The sequence below is a fragment of the Mobula hypostoma genome, chromosome 7 (genome assembly GCF_963921235.1).
Source record: "Mobula hypostoma chromosome 7, sMobHyp1.1, whole genome shotgun sequence".
In the NCBI taxonomy this organism is placed as follows: domain Eukaryota; kingdom Metazoa; phylum Chordata; class Chondrichthyes; order Myliobatiformes; family Myliobatidae; genus Mobula; species Mobula hypostoma.
Window position 1 is genome coordinate 139,464,820 of NC_086103.1, and position 13,804 is coordinate 139,478,623.

Sequence of the window (13,804 nt, forward strand, 5' to 3'; positions counted from 1 at the left end):
CATCACGGCTGATTTATTATCTCTCTCAACCCATTCTCCTGCCTTCTGTCCATAACCTTTCATGCCCTGACTAATGAAGAACTTATCAACCTCCGCTTTAAATATATTCAACGACTTGGCTGCCATAGTCAACCATGGCAGTAAATTCTGCAGATTCACTAGGCTCCGACTAAAGAAAATCCTTCTAATCTCTGTTCTCAGTGGGCATCCTTCTATTCTGAAGCTGTGCCCTCTGTTCCTAGACTCTCATCCTGAATAATGGACTCCAACATCTTCCCAAGCACTAAAGTCAGGCTAAAAAAAGGTTCAAAGGTTGAAAGGTTTATTTTATTGTCAACATTCTAGATTCAATTACATTTATTATCAAAAAAATGTATAAATTATACACTTGGGGTTTGCTTCCTCACAGGTAACCAAAAAGCAAGAAACCCGAAAAAACTAATTAAAAAAAAAAGAATAAAAATAAAAAGACCAATACTGCAAGAGAAAGACAAAAATACAAATCATGCAAACAGCATTCGAAACCAAAATTGAGTCCTTGGATCTGAACCCCGGAGAAGCTCGGAGTAAGCCCAAAGTCTCGCCTATCAGTCCATCATATTATCAGGCACCAAGCACAGCAGTCAGGACAGTATTCATAGCCTCAGCACTATGCAGATGACCATTGTCGAGAATGAGTGAAATCGGCTCTTGTCCTGACCGATACCTTTTCAGTCTTTTCAGTTCACCTGGGCCGGTGTTTAAGTTGACCAAACAATGGAACAGTGAAAGGCTCCAGTACCCTGGAGAGAGGAGTGAAGATTGCGGAGAGTGAGCAAAATTGGCTCTCACCTCTGATTCGGGCCAGTATTTAAAATTGTCTAAACAACAAATCGTACCTCGCACAGGGACCTGGCTGAGGCAAAAAGCTCCGGGTCTAGACCTCGCCGCCCAACAGCTCACTCTGGGCCTAGATCATGCCATGCAGCGACTTGCTCCAGGCCCAGATTTTGCTGCCCAGTCTGAAGCCGCTCCCAAGCTCTTCAAGTCAGCTGGGCATCCAGAACAAACCTGGGCCAGTTGTATAGGCACCAAATCTTTTCTGCCTGGTTCCCGACGTCTCCTTTTGGCACCTAGAGCAATCCAATCTCGCTCTCAGGTCAGCTGTATGGGCATCAGAACTCCTCCCGCGGGCCGGCTGGTGGCACAATGACATCAGCGCCGGACCCGGGAGCGGAGGTTCCTGGGTTCGAAACTACTGAGTACGCTTTCCATCCATGCCGGGTTGAGTGTCGAGATCGCAACTCAACCTCATAAAATAAAAGGGAAGAATACCACGAAAATGTCTGTGTGGGGAGTGGCGTGCACACAGTCCCTCTCTCGCTCTGCCCCTTGTAAAAAGCCATGAAAAAGACAGCATCACGGAAGGACGGACGCACGCACACGCACAGACTCGCACGCACGCAGGCACATGCCAAAAAAGAACTCCTCCTGCAACAATTCTGCTGTACACCATCATGGCTCATCCCCCAAACTCGCCTCGCCATCACTCACCTCTTCACTGTTTGCAGCAATAACTTAACACAATTTGCCTCAGAAAAGGAATGTTATAGTGATGTTGTTAGACAGATTTCAGAGCCTTTTGATTACCAGAAAGCTGTCACACATTCAGCAGAGCCATCTTAACCAGAAATAAGCATGTAGAGTACAATTATATAAAGTATGCATGTACAACACAACTCTGATATTCATCTAACTGGCCTTTCTTTTGCTCCCTCCCTTATGAGGTGACATTTGCAGTTTTCCAGTCCTCCATAACTATTCCAGAATCTAGTGATTCTTGAAAGATCATTACTAATGCCTTCACAATTTCTTCAGCCACATCTTTCAGAACCCTGGGGACCTTTCAGCTTCCCAAGCACCTTCTCCCTAGTAATGGCAACTACTCACTTCTGCCCACTCTCGAATTTTTGACATACTGCTAATGTCCTCCACAGTAAAAACTGATGCAAAATACTTATTTTGACTGTCATCTCTTTGTCTTCTGTTACTAAGTCTCCAGAGTCATTTTCCAGTGGCCCAATATCCACTCTTGACTCTCTCTTACTCTTTATATCTCCAAAAAAATTTTGGTATCATCTTTTATATTATTGGCTGGCTTACCTTCATATTTCATATTTTTTCCCCTTATGCCATTTTAGTTGCTTTCTGTTGGCTTTTAAAAGCTTCCTAATCCGCTAACTTTCCGATAATTTTTGCTATGTTATATGTCCTCTCTTTTCCTTTTATGCTGTCTTTGACTTCCCTTGTTAGCCATGATTGCCTCATCCTCCTTGTAGAATACTTGTTTATCTTTGGGTTGTAATTATTCAACATCTTCAGAATTGCCCCCCAAAACTCCAGCCATTTCTGTTCTGCCATCAAACCTGCTAGTCTTCCCTTCCAATCAACTTTGGCCAACTCTTCTCTCATGCCCCTGTAATTCCCTTTACTCCACTGTAATACTGATACATCTGACTTAATTTTCTCCTTCGCAAACTGCAGGGTGAATTCTATCATCACTGACTCCTAAGGGTTCCTTTACCTTAAGCTCCCTAACCAAATCTGGCTCATTGCACAACACCCAATCCAGAATAACCTTTCCCCCAGTGGGCTCAACCACAAGCTGCTCTAAAAATCCATCTTGTAGGCATTCTACAAATTCCCTCTTGGGATCCAGCACCAACCAGAAAATCCCAATCTACCTGCATTTTGAAACCCCCCATGACCATCGCACCATTGCCCTTTTTACATGCCTTTTTGATCACCATTCCAATGTATATCCCACATTCTGAATGCTGTTCTGAGGCCTGTATACAACTCTAATCAGGGTATTTTTACCTTTGTAGTTTCCTAACTCAACCCACAAGGATTCTACATCTCCTGATCCTATGTCACCTCTTTCTAAGGATTTCATTTTATTTTTTTTACCACCAGAGCCACCCCTCCGTCTTCTGCAGCTGGTCTGAGACATCCTTGACCCTAGCACCTGGGTGGCAACACAGCATCCTGATACAGGTTTCCCCCGCCATCCGAAGGTACAGCGTTCCTATCAAACGGTTCGTAAGCCGAAATGTCGTAAAGCGAAGAAACAATTACCATTTATTTATATGGGAAAATTTTGTGAGCGTTCGCAGACCCAAAAATAACCTACCAAATCATGCCAAATAACACATAAAACCTAAAATAACAGTAACATATAGTAAAAGCAGGAATGATATGATACACAGCCTATATAAAGTAGAAATACTTCTCTACAACGATTGCCTGCACAGATCTCTGTAGCGAAAATCTCACGCAAGCGCTCTCGGCAGAAAATCTCACGCAAGCACTGTTGGCATAAAGCGCTCTCCAGTAACCTTTAAACTATGAAGCTGTCAAATCCACCAAATTACACGTAAAAATACACAGCTGATATAAAGTAGAAATAATGTATGTACAGTGTAGTATCACTTACCGGAATTGGGAAAGCACGGAGCACACTGATGGTAGTGTGTTAGACTGAGTCACCGCAGGCTGGGTGGTGCCGTGGCCCCCCCACCCTCCAGGCCGCCGAGTGATACATTGCCGCGAAGAACGCAGGGTTTCCAGCGGTAGCCGGGAGGTACACAGCACATCTTTAAGGAAAAAGCCAAAACAAACCTGCTAATTAATTAGGTGCCGCCCGTAATTGTCGGCCCAGATCAGTGCCGATTTCCGATTGCATCGTCTCTGATCTGGGCCGACAATTACGGGCGGCACCTAATTAATTAGCAGGTTTGTTTCGGCTTTTTTCTTAAAGATGTGCTGTGTGCCTCCTGACTACCGTTGCATTCTCCGCGAATCGGTATCTATCCGTGGCCTGTGGGTTGGGGTGGTGGGACACTGGGGTGTCATCTCATCTTTAGATTTCCATTAGAGCAGGCAGCTCATCTTCTCCTATGACTGCCCGTCTCGATGTCGAAGGTCGAGGTTCGTTGTCTGCTGTGGCTGATGTGGAAAGCTTGCTTGACTGCTGAGCCTTGCGCATTTTTCTATCATACAGTTCTTTGTAAGGACTCAAACCATCCTGCAAATATCCCCTAAACCTACGTACCCTTTCAAAATTAATGTTGTACTTTATCATTACTCATTCGGTTTCGATTGTTATCCTTTTTTCTTCCAATTGCATCAGCTCTTCATCTGTCAGTTCTTGGTGAAGGGATGCCAAAACCTCTTCAACATCATGTTCGTCAGCTTCCACAAGCCAAACTCACATTGTCCTTACTTGGTTCACCACGATCAAAATGCTTAATTATGTCTAGTTTTACCGTAAGTGTAACATCATTACGAGCTCTTTCAGGCTTTTCCGATACCATAGAACTCATCTTGCAAACAGCTGCTCACAGGCACATGTTAAAGCAAAGCAGTTGCAAATCCGGGGCAGAGCGGCTGCTTGGGGTGCGCTGCCTTTTATCGCGCGCTGATTTTTTCGCGTGCTGATTTTTTATTGCGCGCTGAATTTTTTTTTCGTAACAGTGAAAGCACCTTCTGAAAGCGAAAATAGGGTACTAATGCAGGTCTTTCGTAACAGTGAGGTTTCGTAAAGCGAGCGTTCGAAAAGTGGGGGACACCTGGGTACCTTTGAATGAAATGAGATATGTATTCAATTTCCTCAAAAAGTGATAGTAGCTTATAACAGTTATTTCAGGGATTTGATTCCTTTAATAACAAAAAGTGAAAGAAAAATAAAACAAAATAAATATCCAGGTTCTGTATGTCTTATATTGGCACACAGTCTTCCCGATACATAGGTCAATTGAATATTCTACATCTGGTCCTAGTTGGTCTCCGAGTCTACTGCTGGTCTGTGATATAATTGTATTGCAGGTATATCTGCTTTCATAAAGCACCTTCTTCAGTAATCCTCCTAAGAGGATCTGTTCATTCAACATAAGATGCACTGTTCCATTGTGATGTCTAATGAACTTTGGTGTGGTGTGTACAGAATATCCACTACCTCCTGTCACAGTAGTGGATGCATTAGTGATAATTTTTCAAAACTCTTTAGATTCTGGACTAGTTCCTGAGGATTGGAGGGTGGCTAATGTAATCCCACTTTTTGAAAAAGGATGGAGAGAGAAACCAGGGAATTATAGAAACATAGAAACATAGAAAATAGGTGCAGGAGTAGGCCATTCGGCCCTTCGAGCCTGCACCGCCATTTATTATGATCATGGCTGATCATCCAACTCAGAACCCAGCCTTCCCTCCATACCCCCTGACCCCTGTAGCCACAAGGGCCATATCTAACTTCCTTTTAAACATAGCTAATGAACTGGCCTCAACAGTTTGCTGTGGCAGAGAATTCCACAGATTCACCACTCTCTGTGTGAAGAAGTTTTTCCTAATCTCAGTCCTAAAAGGCTTCCCCTCTATCCTCAAACTGTGACCCCTCGTTCTGGACCTCCCCAACATCGGGAACAATCTTCCCGCATCTAGCCTGTCCAATCCCTTTAGGATCTTATACGTTTCAATCAGATCCCCCCTCAATCTTCTAAATTCCAACGAGTACAAGCCCAGTTCATCCAGTCTTTCTTCATATGAAAGACCTGCCATCCCAGGAATCAATCTGGTGAACCTTCTTTGTACTCCCTCTATGGCAAAGATGTCTTTCCTAATTATAGACCGGTTAGCCTAACATCGGTGGTGGGGAAACTGCTAGAGTCAGTTATCAAAGATGTGATAACAGCACATTTGGAAAGCGGTGAAATCATCGGATAAAGTCAGCATGGATTTGTGAAAGGAAAATCATGTCTGACGAATCTCATAGAATTTTTTGAGGATGTAACTAGTAGAGTGGATAGGGGAGAAGCAGTGGATGTGGTATATTTGGATTTTCAGAAGGCTTTTGACAAGGTCCCACACAGGAGATTAGTGTGCAAACTTAAAGCACACGGTATTGGGGGTAAGGTATTGATGTGGATAGAGAATTGGTTGACAGTCAGGAAGCAAAGAGTGGGAATAAATAGGACCTTTTCAGAATGGCAGGCAGTGACTAGTGGGGTATTGCAAGGCTCAGTGCTGGGACCCCAGTTGTTTACAATATATATTAATGACTTGGATGAGGGAATTAAATGCAGCATCTCCAAGTTTGCGGATGACACGAAGCTGGGCAGCAGAGTTAGCTGTGAGGAGGATGCTAAGAGGATGCAGGGTGACTTGGCTAGGTTAGGTGTGTGGGCAAATTCATGGCAGATGCAATTTAATGTGGATAAATGTGAGGTTATCTACTTTTGTGAGAAAAACAGGAAAACAGATTATTATCTGAATGGTGGCTGATTAGGAAAAGGAGGGGTGCAACGAGACCTGGGTATCATGATACACCAGTCATTGAAAGTGGGCATGCAGGTACAGCAGGCGGTGAAAAAGGGGAATGGTATGCTGGCATTCATAGCAAGAGGATTCAAGTACAGGAGCAGGGAGGTACTACTGCAGTTGTACAAGGCCTTGGTGAGACCACACCTGGAGTATTGTGTGCAGTTTTGGTCCCCTAATCTGAGGAAAGACATTCTTGCCATAGAAGGAGTACAAAGAAGGTTCACCAGATTGATTCCTGGGATGGCAGGACTTTCATATGAAGAAAGACTGGATCGACTAGGCTTATACTTGCTGGAATTTAGAAGATTGAGGGGGGATCTTATTGAAGCGTATAAAATCCTAAAGGGATTGGACAGGCTAGATGCAGGAAGATTGTTCCCGATGTTGGGGAAGTCCACGACGAGGGGTCACAGTTTGAGGATAAAGGGGAAGTCTTTTAGGACTGAGATGAGGAAACATTCTTCACATAGGATGCACTGGTGAATCTGTGGAATTCTCTGCCACAGGAAACAGTTGAGGACAGTTCATTGGCTATATCTAAGAGGGAGTTAGATATGGCCCTTGTGGCTAAAGGGATCAGGGGGTATGGAGAGAAGGCAGGTACAGGGTTCTGAGTTGGATGATCAGCCATGATCATACTGAATGGCGGTGCAGGCTCGAAGGGCCGAATGGCCTACTCCTGCACCTATTTTCTATGCTTCTATGTTTCTAACCACAGACTATACTGCAGGGTCTACACACCCCACAGGCAGGCTGCGCAGCAGGTTCAGCAATTACACTCGTGAACACGCACGTTCCAGCTAAGTATTTAAATCCCTTCTTTTCAATGTAGTCTTGTTGAGACTTGAGCAAAGCACAGCAACGTTATGCTCCCTGCTAACCTTTGTCCTTGTCTGAGAAAGGGGACTACCATGTTGACTGATGCTGGAAAAGAGCGGTATTCATTCAGTATTTAGATAATCCTTTCAGCCTTGGTGTTGGCATTTAACTTTTGGTCTGAGAATTTTAATTATCGGCACTGTTCTCTAGCGTTTATTGTTTTCCTTTCCCTTAAAATTCTGCAAAGTTCTTATTAAAGTCAGTGAACTGTCGACCTGCTTCAGTGTCTCTCTCTCTGTGTGCTTGTGCCATACCCAAATGTTCTGACACTTTATGTCATGTCTGATGTCCATCTGTTGCCAGCTTCAGCCTTGCTGTATCTCCAGCTTTTACTGGTAGCAGCTCTTTGACAATACATCTTTGACTATAGACCTTTGAGCAACTCACAGTGTTTTGCTAAATTTGGTATCAACTCGTCTATTCATAAGTCTCCTGGGTTGGGGAGTTTGCAAAAGGCTAGGATGCTCAAATAGGGACAGATTCTGATGAGATAGCTTTCTTCAGCAGTTCCTTGGACATCTTTACAGAGATAAGACCATAAGTTATAGCAGCAGAATTAGATCATTTGGTCCATCAAGTCTGCTCCACCATTTCATCATGGCTGATCCATTTCCCTCTCAGCCCCAGTCTCCTGCCTTTTACCCAGGCTACTGTGGGAGGTGAGGGAGGAGATTGCTGAGCCACTGGCGATGACCTTTGCATCATCAATGGGGATGGGAGAGGTTGCAGAGGATTGGAGGGTTGTGGATGTTGTTCCTTTATTCAAGAAAGGGAATAGAGGTAGCCCAGAAAATTATAGAGCAGTGAGTCTTACTTCAGTGATTGGTAAGTTGATGGAGAAGATCCTGAGAGGCAGGATTTATGAACATTTGGAGAAGTTTCATATGATTAGGAATAGTCAGCATGCTTTGTCAAGGGAAGGTCGTGCCTTACCAGCCTGATTGAATTTTTTGAGGATGTGACTAAACACATTCGTAAAGGAAGAGCCGTAGATGTAGTGTATATGGATTTCAGCAAGGCATTTGATAAGGTACCCCATGCAAGACTAATTGAGAAAGTAAGGAGGCATGGGATCCAAAGGGTCATTGCTTTGTGGATCCAGAACTGGCTTGCCCACAGAAGGCAAAGAGTGGTTGTAGACGGGTCATATTCTGCATGGAGGTCGGTGACCAGTGGTGTGCCTCAGGGATCTGTTCTGGGATCCTTACTCTTACTCTGGATGAGGAAGTGGAAGGATGGGTTAGTAAATTTGCTGATGACACAAAGGTTGGAGGTGTTGTGGGTAGTGTGGAGGGCTGTCAGAGGTCACAGCGGGACATTGATAGGATGCAAAACTGGGCCTAGAAGTGGCAGGTGGAGTTCAACCCAGATAAGTGTGAAGTAGTTCATCTTGGTAGGTCAAATATGGTGGCAGAATATAGTATTAATGGTCAGGCTCTTGGCCGTGTGGTGGATCAGAGGGATCTTGCGGTCCGAGTCCATAGGACGCTCAAAGCAGCTGCACAGGTTGACGCTGTGGTTAAGAAGGCATACGGTGTATTGGCCTTCATTAATCGTGGAATTGAATTTAGGAGCTGAGAAGTAATGTTGCAGCTATATAGGACCCTGGTCAGACCCCACTTGAAGTACTGCGCTCAGTTTTGGTCGCCTCACTACAGGAAAGAGGTGGAAGCCATAGAAAGGGGGCAGAGGAGATTTACAAGGATGTTGCCTGGATTGGGGAGCATGCCTTATGAAAACAGGTTGAGTGAACTCGGTCTTTTCTCCTGGGAGCGACAGAGGATGAGAGGTGACCTGATAGAGGTGTATAAGATGATGAGAGGCATTGATCGCGTGGATAGTCAGAGGCTTTTTCCCAGGGCTGAAATGGTTGCCACAAGAGGACACAGGTTTAAGGTGCTGGGGAGTAGGTACAGAGGAGATATCAGGGGTAAGTTTTTTACTCAGAGAGTGGTGAGTGCGTGGAATGGGCTGCCGGCAACAGTGGTGGAGGTGGATACGATAGGGTCTTTTAAGAGAGTTTTAGATAGGTACATGGAGTTTAGAAAAATAGAGGGCAATGGGGAAGTCTAGTAATTTCTAATGTAGGGACATGTTCGGCACAACTTTGTGGGCCAAAGGGCATGTATTGTGCTGTAGGTTTTCTATGTTTCTATCATTTTGTCAACCAGAGGGTGCAATCTGGAATTTACTGCCTGAGAATGTGATGCACTCAGTATTTTAAAGTACTTAGACTGCACACTTCTGAATTGTTAAAGTAGGGGATGAGGTAACATCCTGTAGAACAAGTACCTCACTATCATTAAAGTGTTGCAATACAGACTCTGCTGTGACCGACTCCTTGATTAATTTTAGCATATGTTCATGTGCTTCCAACGAACATTATTTCCAAGTGGTTTACACATTTCACTGAAGTGAGGCAAGAGCTTGTTCAAAGTTAATAAAGCTCAGTAAGGGAAAGAATTACAGATAGTTATAGCTCTCATGTCCATAGGCAGAATGTGAGGTGAATTTATATTGGGGATTGTTGGACCATTTCAGGGAGATCCAAGAGAACAAGCAGGGAGTGGAACAGAGGACTGAAATGAGAAGCAACCAGAAGCCTGTTCTGCACACAAAAATTCTTCCGTTTTCAAATCTATATCCGGTTTCTCCATTGCAGAGCACTTCATTTTGACAACACTCTATGCAATGCATTGAAAGGGGAGAAGTGCAATTGAATTGATGCTTAACCTGGAAGGACAGGGTTACTGGAGAGTGGAAAGCAAAATGGTAAAAGGGCAGGTGTTGCATCTTCTACAATTGTACGAAAAAGTGCTGTGAGAGGGAATTGCTTGTTGGAAAGGTAAGGATGAATCTGAGAGTTGCAGAAGGAACAGTTCATTTGGAGTGCTGAAAAATAAGGAGAGCAGAAAATGTACTGGTTTTGGAATCTTTTCAGAAATGGTGGAGTATGATCCATTGAATGCTGAAGTTGTTGGGGTGGAAGGTGAGGGCTAGGGGAACTCTAGGGAAACAGACTAACTGGCAGATGTTCAAGGAGGCCACATCAAATGGAGAAGACACAGGTCTTGAGGAATATGCCTCATATGTCACTAACTACATCAGTAAGCTGATACCTCAAAAACGGTCATCTCATGGCCCAACCAGAAACCCCGGCTGAATGCGGTGTGCACTCCCTACTAAAAGCCTGCAATGCTGCCTTTAAGTCAGGTGATGGAACAGCTCTCAGAGCAGTCAGGAGAAACCAAGAGGGCAAAGATTGCCTATGCACAAAACAATTCAAGACACCTGTCCAATAACGATCCCCAGCATGTGTGGTTGGGCATCAAGGATATTACTGACTACAGAAGGAAAAACAGTGTTGACTGTCCCAGCAATACCTCATTCCCTGAGGCTTTAAACAATTTTTATGCACACTTCAAGACATGCAACACAATGCCAGAAACGAAAGCTACCCCTCCCAGGTGAGCAGCCACTGTCTGGAACAGCAACAGATGTGAGAAGGACTCTGCAGAGAGTCAACAGAGAGTAAGGCAGCTGGGCCAGAGAACATCCCACCAGGTACTCAGGGAGTGTGCACACCAGCTCACTGACATCTTCACAGACATCTTCAACACTTCGCTCATCCCGACTGCTGTCCCCACATCTTTCAAATCAGCCACCATCAGCTGTGTACCAAAGAAGTCTGCACCTGCAGACCACCGTCCGGTGGCACTGACACCAAATATCATGAAGTGCTTTGACTATCTGGTAATGGCACACATCAAAGATCCCATTCCTGACACACTGGACACTCACCAATATGCTTACTGACAGAACTGCTCTACGACAGGTGCCACAGCGTCTGTCACACACCTGGGCCCTGACAGACCTAGAAAACAAGGACACTTATGTCAGTGTGCTGTTTCTGAATTTCAGTTCAACATTCAACACTATTGTCCCACAGACCTTGGTGAACAAAATCTTACTTGTCGGTCTAAATACACCACTGTGCAACTGGGTGTTGGACCTCTTAACCAATAGACCTCAGACAGTCAGGATGCACAACCTCTCCTCCCTCCCAATCATTCTCAACACAGGTCCCTCCCCCCACCCCCAGGCTGTATGCTGAGCCCATTGCTGTACACTCTGCTCACATGTGACTGCATAGCTAAACACCTGAGTAATCCCATTCTCAAATTCCTCGGTGACACCACAGTTATCAATAACGATGAAATGGCCTACGGAGGGGAGGTGGAAGAGGGCCTGGGGCCGGGCAAATAACCTCTTCCTCAATGTCAACAAGACAAAGGAGATGGTTATCAACTTCAGAAGAATTTGCACCATTCAAACTCCCCCTTACATTGGTGCAACAGCACTGGAAACTGCAAGCAGTTTTAAACTCCTGGGAATGCATATCACACACAACCTCTCATGGTCCCAGAACACATCCTAAGCTCACTATCGCCTTTACTCTCTGAAGAGGCTGAAGAGAACTGGACTTTGCACATCCATACTCACGTCATTCCACAGTAGAGACCATCCTAACAAGCTGCATCACTGCTTGGTACAGATATGGCACTGCATCAGATAGGAAGGCTCTACAACAGATCAAAACTTCCCAGCATATCACCAGCATCAGCCCACTTGCCATTAAGGACATTTATGCAGAAATGTGCCAGAAAAGGGCCAGTAACATCATGAAAGATCCTACCCAATCTGCTTTTTGTCCCACTCCCATCTGTGAGGAGGATTCAAGGCATCCAAGCACATCTCCACTCACTAACCCACCCCTCCACCACTAACCTAACCACCACTACCTTATCATTTCCTGTTAATCAGCTTATGTACAGACACTCCCGTGCCTGGAGTCACTTTATGGATATCTATCAATCTACATATAAGCTAACTTATGTATTTATATTTTTTGTGTTTTTTTAACTATTGTGAGTGGTACTGTAGTGTAATGGTTAGCACAATGGTGTACAGTGCTGCATTGGATCTGGAGTAACAATTATTTTGTTCTTCTTTATAGCTGTGTACCGGAAATGACATTAAACAATCTTGAATGTTCAATGTTTAACCAAACTGGAAGAAGTAGGATGAAAACTGAAATATAGGAAATCCTGTAAGTGAGAAGTGATCCAAAGCCCTGTCTGTTATAGTACAGAGAAACCTCTGTTATAGTACGGAGAAACCATGGCTGAGGGAAAAGGAAGGTCTGTTGAAAGCACTATAGTCTTGTCATCAAAGCAGATTAACACTGGAGAAGGACAAATTAGGAGAATTGAATGGATTCTATAGTGCAAGCAGTGTAGTGGGAGAGATTAAAAATAGCTGTGAAATTAATCTGTCTTCTGAGATGAAAATAAAGATGTCAGAAAAGAGAATTCAGACAGAAACCATGTGAAAGTGAGATTAGGGTGGGAGCAGAGTTAATAAACTTTCATGTTCTCTACAAATTTAGGAAGCAGCAACAATGTAGAACCAAATCAAATATCCAACAAAGATATTGGTAGAATTGGGGTCATGTGAGGTCACCTTTGAATTGCAGAAAGTGAGTGGAGTTAAGGACATTGTTCAATATATCAATGACTTTAGCAGGTGAAAGAGTAGTTGGGGAAATGGACTGGTTGAGCCTCTGCTGTTCAAGGAAGAAGGGAAGAGACCTCAGATCATTGTGTTTTGAGATGGTATGGAGGAATTAGGCAGCTGTGGTGAGGATTGGGAAGATGGGACCAGTCAAAGTGGTGGGGGAAAGTTGGAAGGGGAAAAGAGTAAGTTAAGGTAGGAATAAGCAGGATTTTTAGGTAAGAACAAACTGAAAGAATGGATCTTAAGGAAAAAGGAGGCAGTGCATCATTGGGGAGATGTGGGCTGCAAGCTGCAGAGGGAAGATATTCTGAGGATGCGAGGTTGGTGACTGGGAGACAACGAGCTGATGTTCTGTGGCCAGGTCATGCACCAGTGGGAGATATGAGAAGGTGCCTGAAAGTTAACATCCAACTCCTGCAACGTACCTAACTATAACAGCTCCGCCCTTGCCAAATGTTCTAATGTTAATGTCAGACTTGGTCCTTTGTTAGCAGATGATGCAAGTTCAAGGTTGGGGGGGGGGTATAGAGGCAAAAATAGGTTAAATAAAGTACAGACAAGACAGGAAGTGGCCTGTCAACTTTTATTATTGACACGAGTTAACCTGGAAATGGTTGTGTATTATTCACTTTGAGTTAAATTAAATTGCATTTACTTTGCATTGAGTTATATAATCTAACTTCTATGCTCAACATTTCTTTCAAACCTTGAAACATTGAAATGTCCTTCAGACATTTCCTTCAGCCCCAAACAGAAAATTACAACATCTCCTGAAATAGCAATTATGGTATCTTGTCTAACAATTATAGATATTTATTTTAAAAGGTTATTTTCATATTTAGAAACAATCATAAAGACCATTTTAATTCTGCTATTTTTGGAAAATATGGCAAAGCAATAATCTGAATTTTCATATCATCTCTCACAGCTTCAAGATGTATTAAAATATTTTCCCTATTGACATAATTTGAAAATGTAGTTACTGTTATAA

At 43.8% G+C, this 13,804-nt stretch overlaps 1 protein-coding gene across 1 annotated transcript in view; it reads right to left on the bottom strand.

The window, feature by feature from the left end:
- c7h11orf65 (chromosome 7 C11orf65 homolog) overlaps nucleotides 1-13,804 on the bottom strand; it is a 63,088-nt gene that overhangs the window by 30,694 nt on the left and 18,590 nt on the right. The gene's annotated exons all lie outside the window — the stretch shown is intronic.